The sequence below is a fragment of the Poecilia latipinna genome, unplaced genomic scaffold (assembly GCF_001443285.1).
Source record: "Poecilia latipinna isolate Pla-1442-1.1 unplaced genomic scaffold, P_latipinna-1.0 Scaffold271, whole genome shotgun sequence".
In the NCBI taxonomy this organism is placed as follows: domain Eukaryota; kingdom Metazoa; phylum Chordata; class Actinopteri; order Cyprinodontiformes; family Poeciliidae; genus Poecilia; species Poecilia latipinna.
This window is the reverse complement of record NW_015112887.1, coordinates 313673-324078: the sequence shown is the minus strand read 5'-3', so window position 1 is coordinate 324078 and position 10406 is coordinate 313673.

Sequence of the window (10406 nt, the reverse complement as noted above, 5' to 3'; positions counted from 1 at the left end):
CCTGTCCATTCCAACAATTAAACATGATAGTAATTCTGGCAAAGGTTGATTCAAAGTTTAGTTTCAGAAAAGCTTAAAACCTTTACACTTTTATTTGCAAAAACTTAGGAGAATTGTTTTTGTTTACCACCACAATACAACAAGGGAATATTTTATGTTGGTCTATTACTTAATCTCCCAGTAAATGACATTAAAATTTGTTTTTATGAAAAGCAAAAAATGTGGGAAAAGTCTTTTTACTTATCCAAGCACTTGCTGAAAGTTTTGTACTTTACCTGGACCTTTATGTTATGTAGATGCCCCATCTCAGAGCATGACAGAATCAGCAAGATGACACATGTAAATGAGGTACTGGCATGTCTTAAAACCTGATAACTCTTTCTTTTTTTTGTTTATTAGTCAAAAATCAGTTAACACTGAGGGGAAACAATCACATTCACCAGGATTTTAAGTAGCTGTTATTAGGTTCCTCTCAGTGAGCAGAAACATCTAATCTATCTAATAAACCACGAACACATGAACTTACTAAACCCCCTGAGGCTATTTAAAGCAAACTTCTGTATTTTGCCTGCACCTTATGTCTGTTGACTGTTACCACTTGATTAGATGATTATACCATGAGACACACTTCATATCTGTTTGTATAATCAGACAGGTGTAAAGCAGCACATGTTCTTCTCACTATTAGACAGTCTGTTTACCTAACCCCTGAAAGTAATCAGCTTGTGTGTTTGACTGAATCTTGTGCCGTCTGCGGTGGCAAGAACCTAAAGTTGTAAGTAGCCGTGTTCTTCGGTTGTGGGAAGATTAGCTTCACGCAAACCCTCCCCTATGTGAAACGTCCAATGTGCAAAAACAGCAAGAGGGGTTGGCAGTCAGCTCTGACAGGCTGCTCTGCTCTCCTTTTTATTGAATGCAAAAATTCAGGGAGTCCAAACATCGGCCGACAGCGTTCACCGCACACAGAGAAAGTTTTCAGAAAGCATGTTCACAAGCATACAGTCAGCTCTAGTCATCCATGCTGTGACGATACCTCTGTCAGTGTGGCCCTCTCATGTGAAATTACTGTCATAGTTGGCGAGATGACTCTCTTCAGGTGATAAAAGAGGTGTTGATACAGAAGCACCTGGCAGCCCTCGCTTCTCCAGACAGATTCTGCTCTCACCCAAATCTATCAAACCGCATACAGGGCCATAGATTAGGCTAGTTAGCCGACATTGTGAATTTCAAAGTGTGTTTCTTGTGCACGGCAAAATATTAGCTTTGTTGATACAACTTAGATTAATCACAAATTCATCCGAGGGGTGAGCAGCGGAGCGGGCGGGTGGAGGTGGAGGGTGTGGGTGTTCACACTATCTCCGGCTTCTCCTCCGCAGATCTCGCGTTCTGTTGGGTTTTTCCTGAATATGTTGCTCAAGGCGTGTTTTTTTGGAAGGGCTTTGATTGATTACTGGGATTTAGGGAGGAATCTCACACAATTTAACACAAAACATGAAGGACTGCTAAAATAAACCAGGTTGAAGCTGGATGTGGGCCGCATTTGGAGCTTTCTGCAGTTTGTAACAGCGGGGCTGGCTCTGTCGGTGACACTGACTGATGTGGCAACTTAGTTTTGAATGATGTTTGTGTAAAAACTTTGGAGTGTATTGTATAACAATGACATTCAGACAAAAGATTAGGATCTTCTGAGAAGAACTTTCCAGCATTTACATAGGGCCTTCCACAGCTTTTTATTCCCATTCTACATTTTAGCACATTATAACCACAAACTTTACTGCATTTTCCTGGGATTTTATGTGACAGACCAACACAAAGTCACGCACGGTTCAGTTCAAGCTCAACAGATTGCAGATTGGTCTCAAGCATCACTTTTCAAGTGTTGCAGCAGAATTTCACTCAGATTCAGGTGACTGGACTTTGACTGGGCCATTCTAACTCATAATTTGGAAGGTAAACTTCCACCCTAGTCTCACTTTTTTTTACAGCCTCTAACAGATTCTATTCCGAAATATTTCACTCTATCCATCTTCACACCAACTCAAACCAGCACAAGAAAGGCATCTCCACAGCATGATACTACTGCCACCATGTTGCACTCTGTCCATAATATGCTCAGAGTGCACAGTGATAGTTTTTTGACTCTATTGTGCAGTCCTGGCCTGCTGGGGTCTCTCTTCATTGGAGTTTGGATGTTCTTCCCCTGTATGTGTGGGTTCTCTCTGGAACAGTCCAAAAACAAGGATGCTAATTTAATTGGTCTTTTTGAATAAAACATAGGAGCAGGTCTGAGTGTGGATGGTCATTTCTCCTGTGTGTCTCTGTGTTGTCCTGTGATAGACTGATGACCTGTTCAGGGTTTACCCCGCTTCATGGTCGATTACTACTGGAGATAGACACCGGCCCCCCACAGCCCTGCAGGGATAAGTGGGTCTAGATGACAGATGAATGGACTAAAGTTAACCCACATTTTCCTCAGTAGTCCATGTTTTCTTTCCTGTCATGATATCCACACCACTCTAAGACTTAGCAATTCTGTTACTGTATTGTCGAATTAGTGTAAAGAAAAGCCAGGAAGGGCCGTGTAAAAGCCAAAATTGTCAGTTTGTAACATTGTTTATTATTGTGTATTCTGTTTGCATATTTAGATATTTTGTTAGTAAGATTTCATTTCATTGTTTTTTTTTATAGAAAAGCGCCACCTAATGGACGTAATTGAAATGATGTGAAAAGTGCTGCGTCACTTCAGTTTATGAAAGGAAGTTGAATGTGGCGCATTCAACTGAGCTCTACGCAGTTTTTTGTCTGTTACGTTACTTTTCTTGCGGAATGCTGTGCAAGATTAAAGAATCATCTGTAACATCTCCTCAAAGAAAAGTAAAGTTCGTCAGACTTTGTATGGATGTTGTAAGTACTTCTTTAATTCACTGAAAGATGCACAAGGGCATATTGTGGGACAGAAACGCGTCAGCTGAGAGCTATTTAGCTAATGAAGGTCAGGAAACGGAAGCTTGTTAAACAATATAGTGGCTTACACTGAACCAAATAAGCAGCCACTACAGGCCCCATACGCATAGGAGCCCTTCGCTCCGAGGGGCTCTTTGTGATGTAAGCTTAGAAAGTTATGAAAGTAATAAATGTTGACAAACTCTTCTGAATAAATCAATCTTGCATGGGTTTTTTTTTTTACATTTGTTTCATTGGTGTCCAACAGTAGTGGAGCACAATGAACAGGTGAATAATTGACTTCCCTCAACATCAGTATTGTTTAGTTTTTTAGATCCAGTCACAAAGTAAAATAACTTCAACTTCTGTTTGTTTGGTCCAAGACCATTTTTCACTGGATCTGTAGGAATTCAAATAAAATGTTTAAAGACTGCTCAACTCAAGCAGAGGAAAATCAGTCAGAAATGCATCTAAAATCTTTCTTGGACAAACTGTTTCCTAACATCACTGCAGCCCATGAGGGATGCAGGACTTACAAGACAGAATAACCTCCAAACAGAAGAAGTATCAAGTATTGCTCTGCTGATGAACAGAGCATGTCAATAAATATTATAGTGATCGTCTTTGACAAATTTTGTAATACTCATGTAGCCCTGAAGCTATTGATCCTGCTCAGTTGGCAAGAAGAACATGTGAAATGTAATGTGGACTTCAAATGTTGCATAAAAAAGTCCATTGAGCCTGCACATATTGGTATTGTCACAAGATGGTTAATAGCAGCACCCTATTGCAGGAAGAAAGCAGGTTGGTGAAACTCAGATGTTTTACTTAGAAGAAAAAAAACCCACGAAAGTACAGGGATGAATCCAAAATAATATAGCACAAACGAGCCAGGGTGTTTTTATACAGGATGTTAACAGGAGGATCTGACTCAGAGCTGGCCAACTGGGAAATATTTATGCAGGAGAGTTGATGTCTGAACAAGCGAGGGTTGCTGGGTGGTTAGTTGGAAATTTGGGTGCAGCAGTAAAGGAAGGCAAATTCTTATCTAGATTCCCACTCTTTCCTGGTTGGTGGCAGTAATGTATCATATTGTTGTTTGCCAAACACCACTAAAATCAAGAAAAAATAAGGCAAAGAAGAAGATGGGAAGACGAGTAGCTAAACCTGAACTGCAGAACTGGGAGACATTGCTCCAGAATCCCCAGGTAACTTGGGAAACATCCCAGAATCATAACAGATATTGTAATGAATATTAGTTTATTGTGCAACTCCTCTTGGTGAATGTGCAGATGTATCATAACGTCTCTATTTTGGCACATGAAACTGAACATAGCCCTCTGAGATGTTAAAAGCTTAAGATATTGTTTTAAAAAAAAACTAACCCTGTTAAAACTTCTCTGCAGCTTAATCTTGGAATCAAGACAAAAGGTGCGGAATAAGCAAACAGCATGAATACTGTTGCAAGGTACTTTGCTAAAATCTAACAAACATTAGGTCTGCATGTTCCATAACCTCTCACCTTCTTCTGCGTTTCATTGTTTCTCTGTTCCAAAGCTGCGCATTCATACATGCACACCAAGAGACTTATTTTCTTTCAAATGTGGCCAAAACCCCGGAGGAACCCAAGCTATTTTTCATGTAATTACAAAAAAAACCTGTCCGACTGGGTTTCAAGAAGAGGGATAAAGTCCTTTTTAAACCAGTTACTGTTAGCAAAAAGATAATTTCACAGTTTTTTTGTTTTTTTTTTTCATTTTCTAGCACTGGTCCAATTTTGTCGGTGCCTCTGATGGTTCTCAGAGGTGTGCCACTGCACCGGCTGGTTGAGCAGCATGAGTGAGGTCCAAGTAATGTCTCACCTTCTAATACTCCTCACTTATGCATCTTAATATCGCCAAGTAAAGCCATAGCACAGTCGACATAAAACTTGAACAGCCCACTTCCCGAAGATCTGTTTAATCATTGTAAACATTTAAATCCTGCACGCTGAAGTTTCCAGCCTAAACGTTCATGCATGTGACAACAGCAGTGGAATGTTTTCCACTACTGAAGCACACAGATATATCATCCTATGACCCAACACTGACAACTACAGTCTGCTGCAAAGAGGGACAGTGGTAGATAGGAATTTCCCCCGGGGGGACACATCAGCGCAGACTCGGTGAACTGACGCTGCTTCGGGATGTAAGAGCAAGTCTGCAGCAGCTCTGAGGTAATGTTTGTCTCTGACTCTCCTCAAGATAAACCTGTCATTACAGATCTAACAAACCTGTCACTTTTTTCTGACTCTCCTTTATTTTGTCGTTTAGAAAAAGTCCAGGAAAAGTTAGTCAAACTTAATGAGAAGTGTGTGAGCTAATGAGGCATGAGCGAATCTTTAGGTCTGATTTGATCTCATCCCTCCTTTGTTCTTCACTCTGAGTAACAGTAACAGTAAATTATGTAGTTGCTTAAAAAGCAGAGCAAAATATCCCTTTAATGCCTCATGACTCATATTAAATCACTCATATTTCATCATGGGAGGCATGTTTTTTTTTTTTTTCCTTCAAGTGTTCATTTATGAATCCACAGCAAACGACTGACATCCAAACAATCCAAGAGCTACCAGCGTTGTCTTTTTGTTTTCCTCTTGATTTGTTTTCTGCTTAAGAACAGCATGTTTATTTAACAGTGGCAGGAAATCAGCAGTGTGTGCTCTCCGCTTTACATAGGATGGTTGCCGCTTTCTGATATGTATGCTGCATGAGTCACCTGTATATTTCAGAAGCAGCTCCTCTGCACTGATTTGTGTTTTGGTTTTCCAGCCAGCAACCATAAAAATTTTAATCAGTCTTGTTATCGCACAAAAATATACTTTTGTGTCACAGAGTTTAAATATTAGAGAGAGAAAAAAACATAAGCTTAGATAAAACCAGACTTTGGATTCTTTGAGTTCAAAATTTATCACTGTTTTGACCAGTGATTCTACATTAAATTAGATTTTGTAAAAAAAAAAAGCAAGTATTTACTGATAAGCTTGTGGAAATAAACGTTTGCATCGTCGTGCATTTGTGTGCTAGCTCTGCGATGGACTGTCCGTCTTGTCCAGGTTGTGCCGTGACTTTTTCATCACAGTTTGACCTGCAAATTTGTCATTTCAAAATTAAAGCTGAAACAGTTTTGCCCTTCGTTGTTCACAGTAAAACATCTTCAGACATGAAGGATTATTTAACAAACACATCTATCATCATGAGCATGAAAAGCACGGTAAATTTGAAAGTTTAATAACCGGTTTGGACTGTTCTTTCTTTAAGTTCTGCTGTTTAAACAACTTCAGTGACTTTTAAAGTAAGAATTTTGGGATTTGAGTTGTAATTTGTTGTGACTTTTCTCTATTCGAAACAGGGGCAACATTATACCTCAAATGTACCACAATAATTCTAGGTTGAAAATCTCTTGGTGAATTGCAGAGAAACAATATAATCAAAAAGCTCAGTGTAACAACCGCAAACATTGTCTATTTTTCAACAATCAGAAAGATTTGAGGCAAAGTTTAATCATTTGTAGATACTCGTTCCTTTTCATTATTCCACTCACTTTGTGCAAGCCATTGGTACCACTGGCAGTGATAAAGACGGCCAGCATGATCCTGCCACCACCATGCTTGACCGTTGGTAGAGGGTTCTTAAATGTGAAATCCTTCTCTTAATCTTCTCTTTTCTCCAGAAAACATTTGGCTTGTCCACTAACTGCAGATCAACCAAAACATGACTGTTCATCTAAACGTACAGGCTTGACAAGGTGAGCACTAACCAGAGAATTAGCCAAGAGTTTAAATATAACTCTGGAAGAGCTGCATAGATAAATAGCGCAGGTGAAATAACTTGTGAGGAAAAAACATTACACACTCTACAAATATGACTTTCATTGAAGATCAGTAAGAAGAAAGTCAGTGTTTACACAACAAACATCTAAAGGCAGGATCTCTGATGAGGTCAAAATTGTTCTGTTTTTTTTTTCCGTCTACATTTAAAATGCTTTGGGTTGAGAAATACTTATACCCCACATTGCATGGAACACATCACCTTCATTAAATAGGGTAGTGGCAGTATCATGCTGTGGAGACGCTGATGGGTAAATGGAAAAAGCAAAGTTTCAAGAAAACCTGTCAGAGATTTCAAAATGATTTGAGACAGGGTTAGAGGTTCACCATACAGTAGAACAATGGCTGTAAACATTCAGTCAGCACCTCGGTGGAAGTGTTTAGATCAAAGAAAATTTAATGTTAGAATGAGCATCACATTAGTTTAAAGACACTTTCTGTCCAATTTGACATAGCTGCTATTTCATAGCTCCAATCACCTCCTTCCAATATTTTTTACATTGTAACCTAACATATTTTAGTTGCTGTAATTCAACAGATAAAAACTGTTTTTTTGTTGGGTTTTTTTTTTAATGAGGTCATACAGGTAATTTGTCTTTCATAGCTATTAGGTCTGAAGATTTCTTCACTTTTCTGCAAACTAACTGCAGTCTGACTTCATTGTACCACATTCAAGAGAACTGCTGCTGATAATGGAACCTGACTTCAGAAAATCCAAACTATCCCTTTAAGGTAAAGACAGGCTGCGTAAGATCTTTGGTTGGATCCACAGTGATTTAAAGGAGCATTCCGGCCTGCTTAGCCTGCCTTTAAAGGCTTTAGGAATATTAAAACAGAGAAAAGTAATGCGTCTCAGAAAAGAGGTTAAACAAACTTTAACTGCTACTTTGAAAAGCCGCCTTTTAAGGTGTGCAGCATCTAATCAACACATAATCTGAGCGCCCGATGTGATACTTCTTTTTTTTTTGTTTTGTTTTTGGATTGGCTTGAAGCAGGTATATGGAGGGCCCTCATACCTGCTCCCCCCAACCCCCTCCCCACACCACTTCCATATCACCGGGCACACTAAACGTCACCTGAGCTAAGCTTACAGTAATCCTCCGACGTCCCAGGCGTTCTGACACGGGATGTTTTGAGCAATAACACCAAACTCACTACAACCCTGTAAGACTCAGAGGCGCTTAGGATATATCACAGATCATCATCCGGCGTCATATGCCTGTCAGGTGTGATATTAACCTGACCCTTCCAGGGGGGAAAAAAAATCAGAAAATTGCTTCTCTTCTGATTTCGCAATCCACTTGTTTCTGTATAAATCTCCGTCTTACAGGTGATAAAACACCTTTAAACGGGAACATAAACAGAACTGACACAAAACTAAAAAGAGAGCCTCAGAGGATACTGTTTATCAGACAATCAATGAATCAGTCATTGCTGTCCGTGTTTCAGTTCTTTATTTCTTTCAAAGTCAGCCAGGTAAAGGTGCACAAACAAGCTGCTGGGAAGTAAACATTCAGCGTGAATTGATGGTGTCATAACTTCGACGTTCCTGACAAGTGGTTGAGTTCAGAGGGAGTTGCAGCGAATTCTCTCCGAGCATCTCGCGGCCTGTCCGGACACGCTCCCAAATGTATCATTGCAGAAAGCCATGAAACAATTTGAGCTGATGCTGCCAGTTTAAATAACTAAACAGTGTGGTCAGAGCTATTATATCATTAATCTTCTCACTCTCTCCACTCATTCTTTGCCAAGATATGGAAACACCCTCAGCTCCCACCAAAACGAGGTAAGAAGATACCTGAAAGTACTTCTTTTGATATGTATCCCACTATGCAGGTGACAAAAAAGTGTTTTGAAGCCTGTGCCACATTTTCATCCATGCTATCTCCATTATATTGCCTTGCTACTGGACTGAAATGCATATTCCAGAAAAGACTTTGAAGCTGCAGGACAATTTGCAGAAAAGCCACTGTGCACATTTGCAGTTTATTGTAAAAGTCTGAACTTTTACATGTTTTTGCATGTTAGAATCAGTCTTCTCTGTTTATTGGGATTTTATAAAATAGACCAACACAAAGCGGTGCATAATTGCAAAGTGGAAGTGGAAGGACACGCAGTGTTCAAGAAACATGAGAACCTATTTATAAAAGCAGTCAGCAGGTTTAATGTGACTCTGGAGGAGCTGCAGAAATCCACAGCTCAGGTTTGAAAATCGGTTGACATAATTTGATACCTGACATGCTACATATCGTTTTCTGTACAACTAATGGGCAAACAAATCTATTAGGATAAGAAAAGAAAAACCAATATAGATGCAATAGCTCCTTTTTCATCTGGTTTCAGCATTTAGTCTATTTGAGATGATTGAGAATCTGAATAACCTGAGATAAATTTCATCTGTCCCAGCACAGGTCTTCTGGCTTGTGTTCATTGGCATCCTTCAGCAGAAGCCATGGTTTCCAGAGACACTTCAAGGGATCCAAAAGATGTAATTATATGTCAGCCAGAAGAACAGGGACTTTCTCAAAAGAATCCCTTAGCCACATCCAGGTATGCTGGTGGCAGCATCATGACCTGGGATCACTTTCTTTCAGGTGAAACTGGGAGCTTTGTTTAGGTAGATGAAAATATATACAAGATGAAATAAAGCTTTGATGCAAACCTTCTGGTGTGTGTTGGAGCTGTGGTGCCCAGCAGCACCAACTGCTTGTGCACAACTTATTCAGAGCCTGATAATCACCCTTTCCTCTTAGTCAACTGTGTGGTGGCAGCAAAACACCTTTAAAAGTTATAACATTTTATCAAAGTGTTATTTTTTTATATATATCACAAAAAGCTGCTTTTCACACACACGACAGTCTGCATACTTCTGATAGCCATAGTACATGTAAAGAGCTGTGTGTGGCGGAAAACTATCGCCCATCAGCTTGAAAACACCATACCAATGTAAAATGTGGTGGTAGTCATATCCTGCTGTGAGAAGATTGTTTCAGCAGGATAGATAACCTCATAGAGACTGAAAATGACTGGGATGGAGGTTAACATTCCACGAGGACAAAACCCTTCAGCGGTAGCACGGCGAACGGCCTAGTACAAGCCCAGACTATATTCTAAATGAAAATCTGTGGCAGTAGTTGCTGTTAACAGTCAATCTAACTGAGCTGGAGCTAATGTGTCAAATAACAGATGATAATTTTAGTATTTTGATGTACAAAGCTGCAACCAAACTCCCCCAAAAGACTTGGGTAGTCCTAAAACGTACTGAACACATCTGTGTACTGCAACTTCTAGATTTTTCTTCTGCAGTTGTCTGAAAAAAAAAAATTGCAGTTTTTCTCCTACTTTATTCACTACCTGATTTATCACAGAAAATCGCAATGAAATACGATTTAAGTTAAAGGTTGCAATGTCACAAAATGGGAATGGTTTCGTGGGGCACACTTTTGTTTACCCTCTGTTTTTGTGTATGGATCACAAACCCAGCTCACAACGTGTTTAATTACATACACAGTTCTTGACACTGATGTCATCAGGTCTAATAACCACTTATATGGGAGCTTTATGTCTGTGGCTCCCTGTAAATAACAGCCAGTGTTGG